The following is a 13,863-nucleotide window of genomic DNA, read 5'->3' on the forward strand; positions in this document are numbered from 1 at the left end:
CTTGTATGCAGGGAAGTGCGATATCTACACAGATCACAAGAGTCTCAAATATTTATTCACACGGAAGGAATTGAATATGCGACAAAGATGATGGTTGGAATTGGTAAATGATTACGACTGTACTATCCATTACCATCCAGATAAGGCTAATGTTGTGGCCGACGCCTTAAATAGAAAATCAATGGGACAGTTGGCGTCACTACCCACTTTTTAAATGGAGTTAGTCAAGGCTTGGAAAAGTTGTAGATCGAAGTGGTTACCATACCAAGACAAGTCACTGCTCGTCTAGCAGCTTTGATAATTCGACCTACTCTTAGAGATCGAATTATAGAGACACAAGATAATGACCCATTCTTGTTGAAGATCAAGAATGAAATTGGTACTGATAAGAGAAAGGATTTTGGAATAGTTTCGGATCAGGCACTGATGTTTAAGGGGAGAATTTGTGTGCCTAAGGATGAAGTCTTAAGAAACGAGATATTGAAAAAGGCCCATTCCACCCCGTACACCGCACATCCTGATGGTACGAAAATGTATCGAGACCTCTGAGATACATTTTGGTGGAGAAATATGAAAAAAAGTATAGGGTTGTACGTAGAAAAGTGCATGGTATGTCAACATGTTAAGGCAGAACACCAAAGACCGGTTGGATTGTTAAATCCACTGGACATACCCGAATGGAAATTGAAAAATATCACAATGGACTTTGTGGTTGGATTCCCGAAGTCAGCAAAAGGAAACAATGCTGTATGGGTAATAGTGGATCGATTAACAAAGTCAGCTCATTTTATTCCAGTGAAAATTACATTCAGTTTAGACCAATTGGCACAGTTGTACATTAAGGAGGTTGTGAGATTACACGGCGTACCTGTGTCCATTGTGTCTAACAAAGACCCAAGGTTCACATCCAAATTTTGAAAAAGTCTACAAAGATCTATGGGAACGAAGCTGAACTTTAGTATAACATATCACCCTCAGTCCGATGGTCAATCTGAAAGGACCATCCAAACTTTGGAAGACATGCTGAGAGCATGTGTGTTGGATCTAGGGGGTAGTTGGGAGTCATACATACCCCTAGTAGAATTCGCATATAATATCAGTTTTCAAGCAACTATCGGGATGGCACCATAGGAAGCTCTCTATGGTAGAAGATGTAGGTCCCCTGTTCATTGGGATGAAGCCGGGGAGAAGAGAGTTTTGGGACCAGAAATAATTGAAATGACAGTTGAGGTAATCGATAAGATTCGTGCAAGGATAAAGGCAGCACAGAATCGACAGAAGAGCTATGCGGATACAAGGAGGAAGGATTTAGAATTCAAAGTTGGAGAAAAAGTGTAGCTGAAAGTAGCACCGATGAAAGGTGTACCTAGGTTTGGTAAGAAAGGAAAGCTACGACCCCACTATATCAGACCATTCGAGATACTTGATAGGGTCGGAAATGTAGCTTATTGGTTAGCTCTCCCACCTAGGTTATCGACAGTACACAACGTGTTCCATGTATCAATGATCAAGAAATACGTGCATGATCCTAATCATGTAGTGAACTATCAGTCCATGGAAGTACAAAAGGACTTATCCTATGAAGAGTACCAATTAGGATATTGGATCGAAAGGTGCATAAACTAAGGAACAAAGAAATTCAATTGGTCAAAATATAACGGAATAATCATGAAATAGAAGAGGCCACTTGGGAAGGAGAAGAGGAAGCCAAACAAATATCCAACACTATTTGCCCAGTCAGAAGGTAAATTTTGAGGACGAAATTTTAATTAAGGTGTGGGGGATGTAGAACCCCAAATAATTTTAAACACCTTAGTGGCACTAAGACATGAATATTGGATGGCTAAAGTATACTTCAGATTTTTAGTCTCATTTGAGACCCATTTACGACAAAGAAAACATTCGATTTGGAAAATAATATCTAAAGAAAAGTTATAGCTCTTTAAGTTAGATTTCCAGCACACTTTGAATTACATCAATCGGATATCTGGAGAAGAAGTTATGATAGAAATACTAAAGGTTGTACAGTATCAACCGAAGTACGCGAAATATGAAAAGTCAAATTCCTACACGATTTTCTAGCACCTTCTTAAACCTATAACTCCCACATAAATGGCACCCGTATTAATGAGTATTAGGCCATTCACTTGCCCTTAAGTTGTGAGATTTTCACCTATAAATAGGCCCCAATGCCTACACATTTTTCACACGACAAAAGCTTATAAGCATAAAAGAGAGAGTTTTCAAGTCTAGAAAAAAGAGAAAGGAGAGGGAGGAAAATTAGTTTTTCCTAGAAGTTTTGGTGCTATCAAGAAGTGTTTTTCAGCATCAATTCTCAACCGAGTGTTTTTTTTTTTGAAACATCAAAGAGTGCATTTTTCAACAAGGTTCAAAGTATCAATCAAGGTAGGTAAAGGTGCAAAGTATTAATTCGTGTTAAGTTATAAGTTTCTAGCAAATGAAGATTTATGTTAATGTGTTAATGTTTGTATGTCTAATGGTACCTCCGGTACGACATACACCTCCATGTCTAATGGTACGTCCGGGCATGGCATGTACTTCCGGTCGAGGCGTCGTGTTAAGTCATGACTCTACGTGTTTGAGATTCTACCGAAAATCCTACTATGAAAAGGTTTCTAAAGTTACAGCTTTGAAATGTATAGCTTGATCACGAATGCACCAATGATATCTATTGATTTTTTTTAACTCATATGTTTAATCCCTTCTCTACAGATTGATATGATTCTACCTTGGGTCTGGATGATGAAAAAGATGGAGAGTGGTGCAATGAGCCCATGGAAAACCCGGTGAACAAGTTATATAGGTTTATTTTTGTGAATGTTTTCAATGTTATTTCTTTAAAGTATTTGAATAACGTCTAACGCGAGAACAAGTTGTGTTTTCTTCAAATAAATTATGTTCCCTTTTTTTTATTCATTATTTTATTTAAAGTATTCGAAAGGTTGTTGTTAAAATTATCATTGTAAAAATTAAGCTTCCGCTAAAACATATTCTCCTATGACTAAACCACCGGTTAGTTAAGTAAAGTAAGTAGCATTTCGGTCCACAAGGGGTCGGAGCGTTACAACACAGTTCCAACCACAACGACAACAATCTCCTCAAGTTCCAGCCACAACGACAACAATCTCCTCAACAACACGAAGAACTCACACAAGAATTCATAGCATCACGTTTACTCTCAACCAACAAGAAAGAATCAACACGATTCAAGATGAGAGAGCCAAAAGTACAGAGAGAGTTTTTAACTCAAACGAGAACGAAAACAAAAGCTGCATAAATGAGAGCCAACCCTAACCCTAGAATTATTGGTTTCTTTTATATGAAATAAGTAAATCATTTGATCCAATGGTCCAATGATTGCCAGGTGTCACGATCATGTGAGAGTCCTTTTTCACAAACTGAAAAACATGTTTTCCTTTAAGCAAATAAGCTTCCAGATAATTCTAGCAATTGGGCCATTTAACCGGGTCATGAGCCGTGGATATTAACTTGGGCTTCACAAATGGTAGTAACCTAATTTCTATATTCTCCACATATGCTGTCTTTTGTGCCTGTTCTTGTGGATTCAAAACTTAACTTCATTTCATTTACTCTTATTACCTATAAAAACAAAATAATGAGTATTAGTCTTCTTCAAGATTTATTAATCTTAAAGAATCAAGAAACTTGCTAATAGGGATTACCTTAGTTCCAGCATTTGCTAGATTTACCTTAGTAGGTATTTTGATCAATCTAATATCACCCCTATCAATGATATCTCTAATAAAATGGAACTTTACATCTATACGCTTTGATCTATCATACACGATAGGATTTTTACTTAGAAAAATAGCACTTTCGTTGTCTGAACACAGCTCCACCTGATTTTCTATAAGTCCTAACTCACTAAGTAAACCCTTCAACCATAAACCCTCCTTAACTGCTTCAGTTGCAGCTATGTATTCAACTTCGGTTGAAGATAATGCAACCAATTTTTGAAGTTGAGATTTCCAGCTAATGCATGTATCATTTATAACATAGAAATATGCAGTTGTGGACTTCCTATTATCCGGGTTACCGGCAAAATCTAAATCTACATAACCTTTAAGTCTAAGTCCATTTTTATTAGTTTTGAACATTAAACCTAAATTACTAGTTCCTTTCAAGTATTTAATCAAATTTTTCATGCACTGCCAATGTATTTCACCTAGGTTACTCATGAATCTACTTAACACACTCATAGCATAAGCTATATCAGGCCTAGAGCAAACCATAATATACATTACAGATCCAACAGCATTAGAATACGGAACATTTATCATTCTTTTATGTTCCTCTTCAGTTTTAGGTGATTGATCAATAGATAATTTCATTCCAACAGATAAAGGCAAACTAACAGGCTTAGATTCATGAAGGGAGAACCTTTTTACAACCTTTTCAACATAAGATATTTGTGTTAGAAACAACTTTCCATTTATCCTATCTCTTTTTATTTCCATGCCCAAAATCTTTCTAACTGGTCCTAAATCTTTCATTTCAAATTCAGATTTCAGATGTTCTTTAATTGAATTAAGTGCAATAGAATTGTGACCATCAAGGAGCATATCATCAACATACAAAAGTAGATAGAAAAAATCAGATTCTCCTTCTTTCTTGTAATAGAAACAGGGATCATATTCTGATTTTCTAAAGTTCAAGCCTTGTATAAAAGAGTCAAATCTTTTATACCACTGCCTAGGGGCCTGTTTTAGGCCATATAAGGATTTCTTTAAGAGACACACTAAGTTTCCCTTTCCTACCACTTCAAACCCTTTTGGTTGAGTCATATCTATGGTTTCATCTAAAGAGCCATATAAGAAGGCAGTTTTCACATCAAGTTGTTCTAACTCCAAGTCAAATTATGTCACTATAGCAAGTCGGACTCTAATGGATGTATATTTAACAACCGGTGAAAAGATTTCAGTGTAATCTATTCTTTCCATTTGGCTAAAGCCTTTAGCTACTACTCTTGCCTTAAATCTTTTATCACTAGTTTTAGTCTCACCCTCTTTAATTTTATAAACTCATTTACAATCAATCAATTTACAATTTTTGGGTTTTTCAACTAGAGTCCAGGTCTCATTTTTAAAGAGTGAAATCATTTCATCTTCCGTCGCAGCAATCCACTTAGAGGATTCTTTAGAAGATATAGCCTCTTCATAAGAGGCTGGTTCTAAGTCAAACTGATCAAATTCAGTCTGATTAGATGCAAAAATCAGCATGTTGATACCTAGGTGGAGGTCTTATTTTCCTCATTTCTTTGTCCCTTGCAAGCTGGTAGCCCTGTAGATCATGTGCAAGCTCCAAATGATGTTCATCTTCAATTATTTCAACATCAGAGTTATTTTGGGGTACTACCTGATGTGGGTCCACCTCAAACTGAGCCTGGTCATCAGTATTGTGGCTATCAAAATTAATTTCTGTGATAATGAAGTCATCCTTTCCTAATTTTTCACTAGATTTGTCACTAAGGGAAATCATCTTCATTATAGATAACAAATCTGCTTGTTATCACCTTATAACCCCTCATATCTCTTAACCACAATCTATAGCCTTTAACACTTTCTCCATATCCTAAGAACACACCCTTCAATGATCTAGAGTCCAATTTTGACTCAATATGATGTGTGTAGGCTACACATCCAAAAGTTCTTAGATGAGAATAAACTGGCATTGAACAAGACCAGATTTGTTGGGGAATTCTGTTATTTAGAGAGCTAGAGGGACATCTATTTATAAGATAACATGCTGTTTTTACAGCTTCACCCCATAAAATTTTTGGAAGGCCAGAACTGATTAGCATACATCTGGTCCCTTCAAGAATTGTTCTATTTAACCTCTCGGCAACTCCATTATGTTGTGGAGTATAGCTCACGGTTTTATGTCTCATTATCCCTTGTTTGTGCAATATTGGTCAAATTCGGTATTGCAGAATTCAAGGCCATTATCAGTTCTTAAAATTTTTATCTTCTTACCGGTCTGATTTTCAATTAATATACTCCATTCTTTGAAAATTGCAAAAGTATCAGATTTAGATTTTAGTAAGAAAATTCATGTCTTTCTTGAATAGTCATCGATTGTAAGAAGATAATATCTGTAACCAGATACAGTAAAAACAGGTGCAGGTCCCCATAAATCAGAATGTATGTATTCAAAGATATCTTGGGATTTGTGCAGCCCTGCCTTAAAAGGCAGTCCGACTTGTCCCATGCTACAGTGTTCACAAAAGGTCAATTTCTGAACACTATCTTTCCCAAATGCCCCTTGACATGATAGTGTTTTTAAACCTTTTTCAGTTAAGTGGCCAAGTATTTTATGCCACAGTTCTGATTTATCGGGTTGTGTGACAGAATTCACAGAATTTTTTGGTGAAATGGTTTCAGCCCTATTACATAGATTCCATTGAGCTTAGGAGAACTGACAATGTGTTCTTGATTTCTTGTTATATTTGTAAAACCATTTTTAATACAAATTTTGTAATTTTCATCATCAAGAACTCCTAGGGATATGAGATTTCTTCTAAGTGCTGGTACATATCTTGTATGTTTTAATAACATGTGATGACCATTTTTAAATTTCAGCAGCACATTTCTAATTCCCTTAACTTGGCATGACTTATCATTCCCAAGTTTTACGAATCCTCCATCCAGACTACAAAAGTCTGAAATACAGCTAATATTGGGTGTCATATGAAAGGAACACCCTAAATTCAGGACCCAGTCCTGATCAGTATCTTCAGATAGAGATACATAAGCTACTCCAATATTAGCTCCTACTTCTTTATAATTAGCAGTAGCAGCTAAAGAAGCATTTTCAGTGTTAGACCCATTCTTTTGGTCACTTGCCTTTTTTAAAATAGTCTTTAATAAAGTGGCATGTCTTTCCACGGTAAAAGCATTTTCTGTTATTGTTGTTGTTTTGTTTTCCTTTGATTTGTTTCTTGCCTTTTCCTTTGGTGTTATTCCACTGCCTTTTGTTAAAAATTTTATTCCTATTAAATTGGAATGACTGAAGTTACTTACTCCTTTAGGATATGGTTTTTGATTTGATGACATACCCTCAACATAGTACACTTCTTTGTGTTCAGATTTTAATTCAAGTTCTTTATTCAAAAGAGAACTGTGAATTATTTCAACAGTGAGATCACTCCTACCATACTCTAGAGCATTTCTAATATCTTTATATTTATCTCCTAGAGCATTAAGTAGGCCAACTACCTTCTGTTCATCAGAAATTTTCTTATCACAATTTGCTAAGTCTTGTGTGATCCTATTAAACCTATCCATATTATCTCCCGTATCAAGATTAGGATCAAATTTAAAACTAAAAAACTGTCTCCAAAGAAAACATTTATTTGACATGGTCTTTGTAAGGTAATGTTTTTTCTAAAGCAATCTATAATTCTTCAGCAGTTTTAGTTTCTCCTACTTTCCTAATTATAGTATCAGACAGGTGTAAGAAGAAAGTGCTCCAAACTAATTCATCTTGTTCAGTTTTCCTAGCTTCAGATAAGGTTTCTGGCTAAGATTCATCAATAGCCTTAGCACATTTTAACTGTAACAATAGTGCTTTAATTTTTTGACGCCAGAGACTAAAGTCTCCTTTGCCATCCCACATTTGGACATCTACCTTAGAGTTCATATTGTGCAGGAGTGTGAAATTGTTCACAAGTTATGATAAAATAGATATATCTCAATGATTATTTAGTCAGCAGTATGTCACAAAGTTCATTGTCTTATTATTCCAATTTCAAATTATATGTGGATTGTGCTTTAGTGTGATGTGTACAGAATTATTGCAACCAAATTAAGACACATTCAAATATTCAAATCACTAAGCATGCTATGGATTTAATTTCATAAACTTACACACAGTAAGTTACCAAAAATTGTAAGTGCAGTGTATGTACCTTTGAAGCATTATACTTTGACAGGTTAACACCTGAGAAGATCAAATTGGGTATTAGTACAATTCACATAGAATGTACAACAATTTATCGATTGAAAATATGATTTTGATTTTATTTTCAACTCACAGTGAGATATTTAACAAAACAGTTTTATTTTGAAGATTTCAGATTTTTTGAACCGAAGATCTAGTCCCCAAATTTTCTAGGGTTCTCTCAGGGAACCCTAGACAGAGGTAGAGTTAGAGGAGGTTCAGAGAAACTCTAGTTTGAAAAATGATTTTATTACCAAAATAATACTTCCAAAAACTAAGTGTACCAACTACTCAATACAAAAACTGATTAATCACAAATTCAATGTCTGCAGACTGCAGGTACTCTAAAACAGACAAGAAAAGTCTGTAATTTCACCAAGAACAGGTTAGTTACTGCTTACTATATACCCAAAAGTTATCACCATACTGCAACATTTACAAATACACATTTGTATACGAAGTTCAACCCCAACGCCGCAGGTAATCAAGTCCTGCAGTTAGCAAGAACACTTGAGTTTCTCAAAGAGATAACGACATCCACACTTGCTGTGCCCCCCCCAAAAATTATTTCAGTATGACTCGAGAAAAAAAATTTAATGGAAAAATTTAATGTTGGCAGATCTTGAAAAAGAATCTGTCGATTTTTCTTTTCGACCGGTGAGTGATTTCAGACCCAAGAACTAAACGGGAACTGAAAAAATAGCTAAAGTAAAATACTCTAAGCTTTGATACCACTGTAAGAACCCTAGGACTGTTTCAAAACATCAAAAAACGTAAGACTAAGGATCAAGATTTGTAGATCTGAAAAACAATAAAGAGAACACAAGCGATTTTTGGCCGAAGCCCCAAGGTTCAGCGATTTATCAAATCGCGTACTCCCCGTTGAGCATCCACGAAGGAATAAGCTCGAATCCACTAGAATAAACACTGGCCAAATTACAGCAATTTTTGAATCATAAAAGGAACACACAGTTCCACCCACAACGATAACAATCTCCTCAACAACACGAAGAACTCACACAAGAGTTCATAGCATCACGTCTACTCTCAACTAACAAGAAAGAATCAACAAGATTCAAGATGAGAGAGCCAAAAGTACAGAGAGAGTTTTTAACTCAAACGAGAACGAAAACGAAAGCTGCGTAAATGAGAGCCAGCCCTAACCCTAGAATTATTGGTTTCTTTTATATGAAATAAGTAAATCATTTGATCCAATGGTCCAACGATTGCCAGGTGTCACGATCATGTGAGAGTCATTTTTCACAAACTGAAAAACGTGTTTTCCTTTAAGCAAATAAGCTTCCAAATAATTCTACCAGTTGGGCCATTTAACCGAGTCATGGGCCGTGGATATTAACTTGGGCTTCACAAATGGCAGCAACCCAATTTCTACAATAACCCCACAGGGGTCACAACCTCAGTCTAGGTATCGTTGGATGATAGATTGAATGGAAAATAAAATTAAGTGACTTATTTAACTTCACCAATCATTTAAAGCCACATTAACGCCACCTAAACTGGGTGATAACCTCTGTTTAGATAGCGTTGGATGATAGATTAGATGAAAAATGAAATACATCCCTGAAGTTGGATTATTTGAAAATGGAATCCAGTTAATTTTTGAATGCTGTGGAATCCCCCCATACGAAGTTTCTCTAAGAATACTTTTTATGCACACATTGGAATTATCATTTGATAGAGATACTTAATGCAAATCACTGGCAATAATTGCCTATCATATTCATATAAATTTCATTACAGTATTCATTTATAGAAGCATGAGCAGAAAATTTGACAACAGATATACACAAGGTGAGATGAAGAAGTCTTGATGGAAATAACTATCAAGTGTGAGACGACATCTCGATGTTACATGCCGTTGGATAAGAAGCTTGCATGGCAATGCCACAGAGTCTTTCCTCAGCATCAATATCCCTTTGCATTCTAATGTATCCACTCTCACCCCAACTTGTTCCCCAAGAATTCTTAACTAACCAATACTTAGTACCGTCACTAGCTATCCCATAACCGACTGCTGTAACGCCATGGTCTAGATCAGTCCCGCATTCTCCAGTGAAAACTCCACTCTTATAGAATTGGAAGTCTGATCCACTAGCATCAATGGCAATAGATACCGGTTGTTTAGCCACCGCTTTGAGCTATGCTGACTCGCTATTGGCCGGAACATCCTCATATCCTGTAATCTTGGCAGCATGGGAGGATCCCTTCTTACTGTTGCAAGAGTCATCTGCTCTGACATATGGGTAATTAGATTCAGTTGTAAGTGTTGACCTGATGGTTGACTTCTTGTTTTGATTATTACAAACAAATTGCGTTTGATTCTAACAAATTGAACTTAAGTGATTGATAGCGATTATTGCAAAATTATGACACAAAAGATCTAGATCGGGAATCATGCAACCTTGGCGCAAAACGATATACACACAAGATTTATGAACAAGGAAATGGAAATTGAGCTTTCACGCACCAAATTACATTGGATGAAGAAATTAAAGACATTAGCTATAGATGCATTTGTATACTCAAGTGTAAAGGTAAAACATTTTAATATCTCGCATCGATTATAACTCAAACAATTTTTATGCACGAGAATTATCATGACAAGCTTTACTTGCATAAAAATTATTTTCAAAAGATAAGTAATTTGATTTTTCACAATTAAATCCTTATAAAATTACTTATCTATACGAAGTACATTAGAAAACCCTACAAGTTTCTTAAAGAACATTTTTCACAAAAAAGGAAAATTTGATGGGAAAATAGTTGGCTCATTCGGACGTCCGAATGGGGTCTTCTGGACGTCCGGATACGATGTCCAACGGTTACATTTTTTAACCGTTGGGCAAACGGCTAGTTAATCGTCCGGATAACAAACGAACGTCTGAATCACTTGTCCGAATCTCCTGATTGATGGCTATAAATACCTCTCTTTATACCTCTTTTAAGGTAAGCTTTGAGAATATTAAAGAGAGTTATTTATTGATCTTATCTATCTTATTTTTCAATCTTTAAGAGATTAAAATATTTATTTGTTGAAAAACTTTTTGAGTGAGTAACTTTTTCAAATATCATATATCTCAATAAAAGTTTTTCACACAACACTTGAGCTATATTCTTTGAGATTTATTGAAGTGTTTGTGCCTGATTCTCTCTTAATATTTAGTTGTGTTCATACCATTTGTTAAGAGAGAAACCTTTCAATTGTAACTTTGATTTTCTTGTGGGTCGAGTTGAGGTCCTAGAAAGCTCAACGTGTAAAAGGATCGGTGCTCCTTAGTTACAAGTCAGCGGAAGTATTATAAGGGTTGGATTGCACCATAAAGTCAATCAAAGATAGTTAAAAAGGCCTTACTCGTGACGGAGAGCTTGGTAACGGGGGACATAGATCGTGATTGGATCGAATCTCCTTATTATATTGTTTGCACTCTCTTTTCCCTTCCTCTTATTATTTTGTGTTGTCTTGTTTATTCATAGTTATTTGCTTAAATTTGCATTTATTTTAGAAAAAAGTTCAAATAACCAATTCACCCCCTCTTGGTTAGTTATTCTTGGGCCTTCAGTAAGTCCGTGATTCTTGATGATGAGCTGAAATGCATTATCCATTAGACCTCCATTGCAGCCCATATCTTCACTTGTGTCACAATCCACAAGTTCTTGTTCGGATAATGAAATCAATTTTCCTGTTGAAAGCTAGTTTATTCCTTCAGTGGCTGCAACGGCTAAGAAAGCCCAACAACATCCTATTGTATTTGTACAAATTACAAATAGTTAGATAAAAAACAGATTTGATGTTAGAATCCGGAAATATATAACAAAGAATTGAGTTAACCAACCACATTGGCCTTGGTCCTTAACACCAGTAACAGCTCCCTTCTTTCTCCAGTCCATGCTCGATGGAGCCGCGGTCATATTTTCATACCTAAATGGCACGCTTTAGGTAACTTTAGGAAAGGGGACATTTTGTATCCATTCCGAGATGCCTGAAACTCCTTATTTGTCAGATCAGCAAATTGATTGATGCCAAGCTGATAAGACCGAGTCCCTGCTTTATTAAAAGTCTCGATGTACTCCACATTCTCCTTGAATATTTTGTATCGCATAGCCTTCTCTGCACTATTCTTATACTGGCGTCCATATTGTTTTTCAACCATGGATGCATCTTGCAATGAACGAGCTATGGCTTGAGATGCCCACATCTCCAACACCAGAATTGCAACAAGAATAAGCTTCCAACTGCGAGTCAAAGCCATTCTTTTGAGTAGGAGAGTTTAATATATTTGAATTTAATGATCTGAAGAAATATGTTGTGCATCCATTCGAGAGACATAGGAATTTATAGAAATCATGGAGTTCATTCTTCTTCAAAATATCATCTTGTTGCATTTCAAAGTCCCTGGAAAGTCCGGCAAGTTATGAATGAAAGGGAAATCATAGCTCAATTCCGTGGCTGCTGCTTCATTACATTCAATTAATTAAAAAATGCTTTTATGTCCCCATGAATTTTTTTTTTTTTTTTTGTTAATAAAAGCATTCAATTAATTCCGTGACCGATGCTTTATTATTATAAAATAAAATAAAAACTGTCTTATCAATTGCTTACTGCATTTCTTACACATTTTCAGCACTAATACTGCACTTATTAATCTCAATGGCGGGTAGAAGCATCGAACAGGGAAGTTTTATATTTTTGAAGGAAGATTTGAATTAGAAATTAATAATTCAAGATGCATAGGTTTGTTAATGTTGCCAGCCTAAAATCTTGAAGTTCTTGACAATTAATTTTAACTCAACAATTTCCATAAAATAATGGCAACAACATGCCTAGAAAATTGCTTCTTCACTATCTTGATTATAAGCGTTTGCTTACCTGCGACGCAAGTGCACAAGTTATGAATAAGTTACAAATTGATGAGAAAAGTTGAATCCTAAGAAGACTGGCTTATTTGTGTTTTAGTGATTTAATACTAGTTGATTGAATTGTTAGAGATATATATAAATTAGTTTGATCGTTTTAACAAACTAATTAATTGGCAAACAACTAATAAAATTAAAGCAATCAAAACTGATAGCATTAGCTTAGAGAATATTTGAATGTGAGAAAGTACTAGGATTTTGACTTTATTTAATTATCCACTTTAATTTCTATAATCAAGTTCTAGGTTATATTTAATGTTGACAACGGATGCCCCTTCGATGTTCGACAGTTCCTCTCGAGTAAACTCAAAACTTATTATGGTGTACGAATTCTCAGTATGATTAAAAATTACAAGCTAGAGTGTTAATCACAACCAATATCATCCACGATCACACTTCTATTCCCTTTAAAATCTTTGTTAAGAGAGCTAAACCACTTTTCACCTCTCTAAAACTGATCCTAAAATTGGCCAAGAAATAAGAAATCAATTAACTCTATTACAAGTAATAAAACATCCAGTAAATGTTTGGAAACTAAAAAAAAAAAAAAAAAAGATCATGGAAATTTAATCTTCAACTTAGGCTTCACATCATCTTCACAATTTACCACATTTTTGTGAAAACGAGAGAAAATACAAAAGTACAAGGAATACACCACCAAACCATGTAATTAAAGTAAAAATGAAAGAAAAGACTTGGAACCCCTTTCAATCTTCTCAATTTCTTCAAAGTTCCTTTTTGTATTCTGCCGTCTTGTTCTCTCTCTTCTTTGAACATCCAATAAATGTTCAAAAATCCTACCCAAAAATGTTCCCAAGATAAGCTAGAAAAGTGAAATTTTAAAGGGTTGTGCTGTTGTCCTATAGGTTTCTAAGTTCGAAATTCGAAAATGCCATCTAGAAAAAAAGGAATTACATAGGAAAAATGTCCTAATTTCATTTTGGAACA

At 35.2% G+C, this 13,863-nt stretch overlaps 1 pseudogene; it reads right to left on the reverse strand.

Moving 5' to 3' along the window:
- Positions 1–9,824: 9,824 nt before the first annotated feature.
- LOC111370083 lies at positions 9,825–12,251 on the reverse strand (annotated as a pseudogene).
- Positions 12,252–13,863: the final 1,612 nt, after the last annotated feature.

Source organism: Olea europaea, chromosome 21 (assembly GCF_002742605.1).
Source record: "Olea europaea var. sylvestris chromosome 21, O_europaea_v1, whole genome shotgun sequence".
NCBI classification, from domain to species: domain Eukaryota; kingdom Viridiplantae; phylum Streptophyta; class Magnoliopsida; order Lamiales; family Oleaceae; genus Olea; species Olea europaea.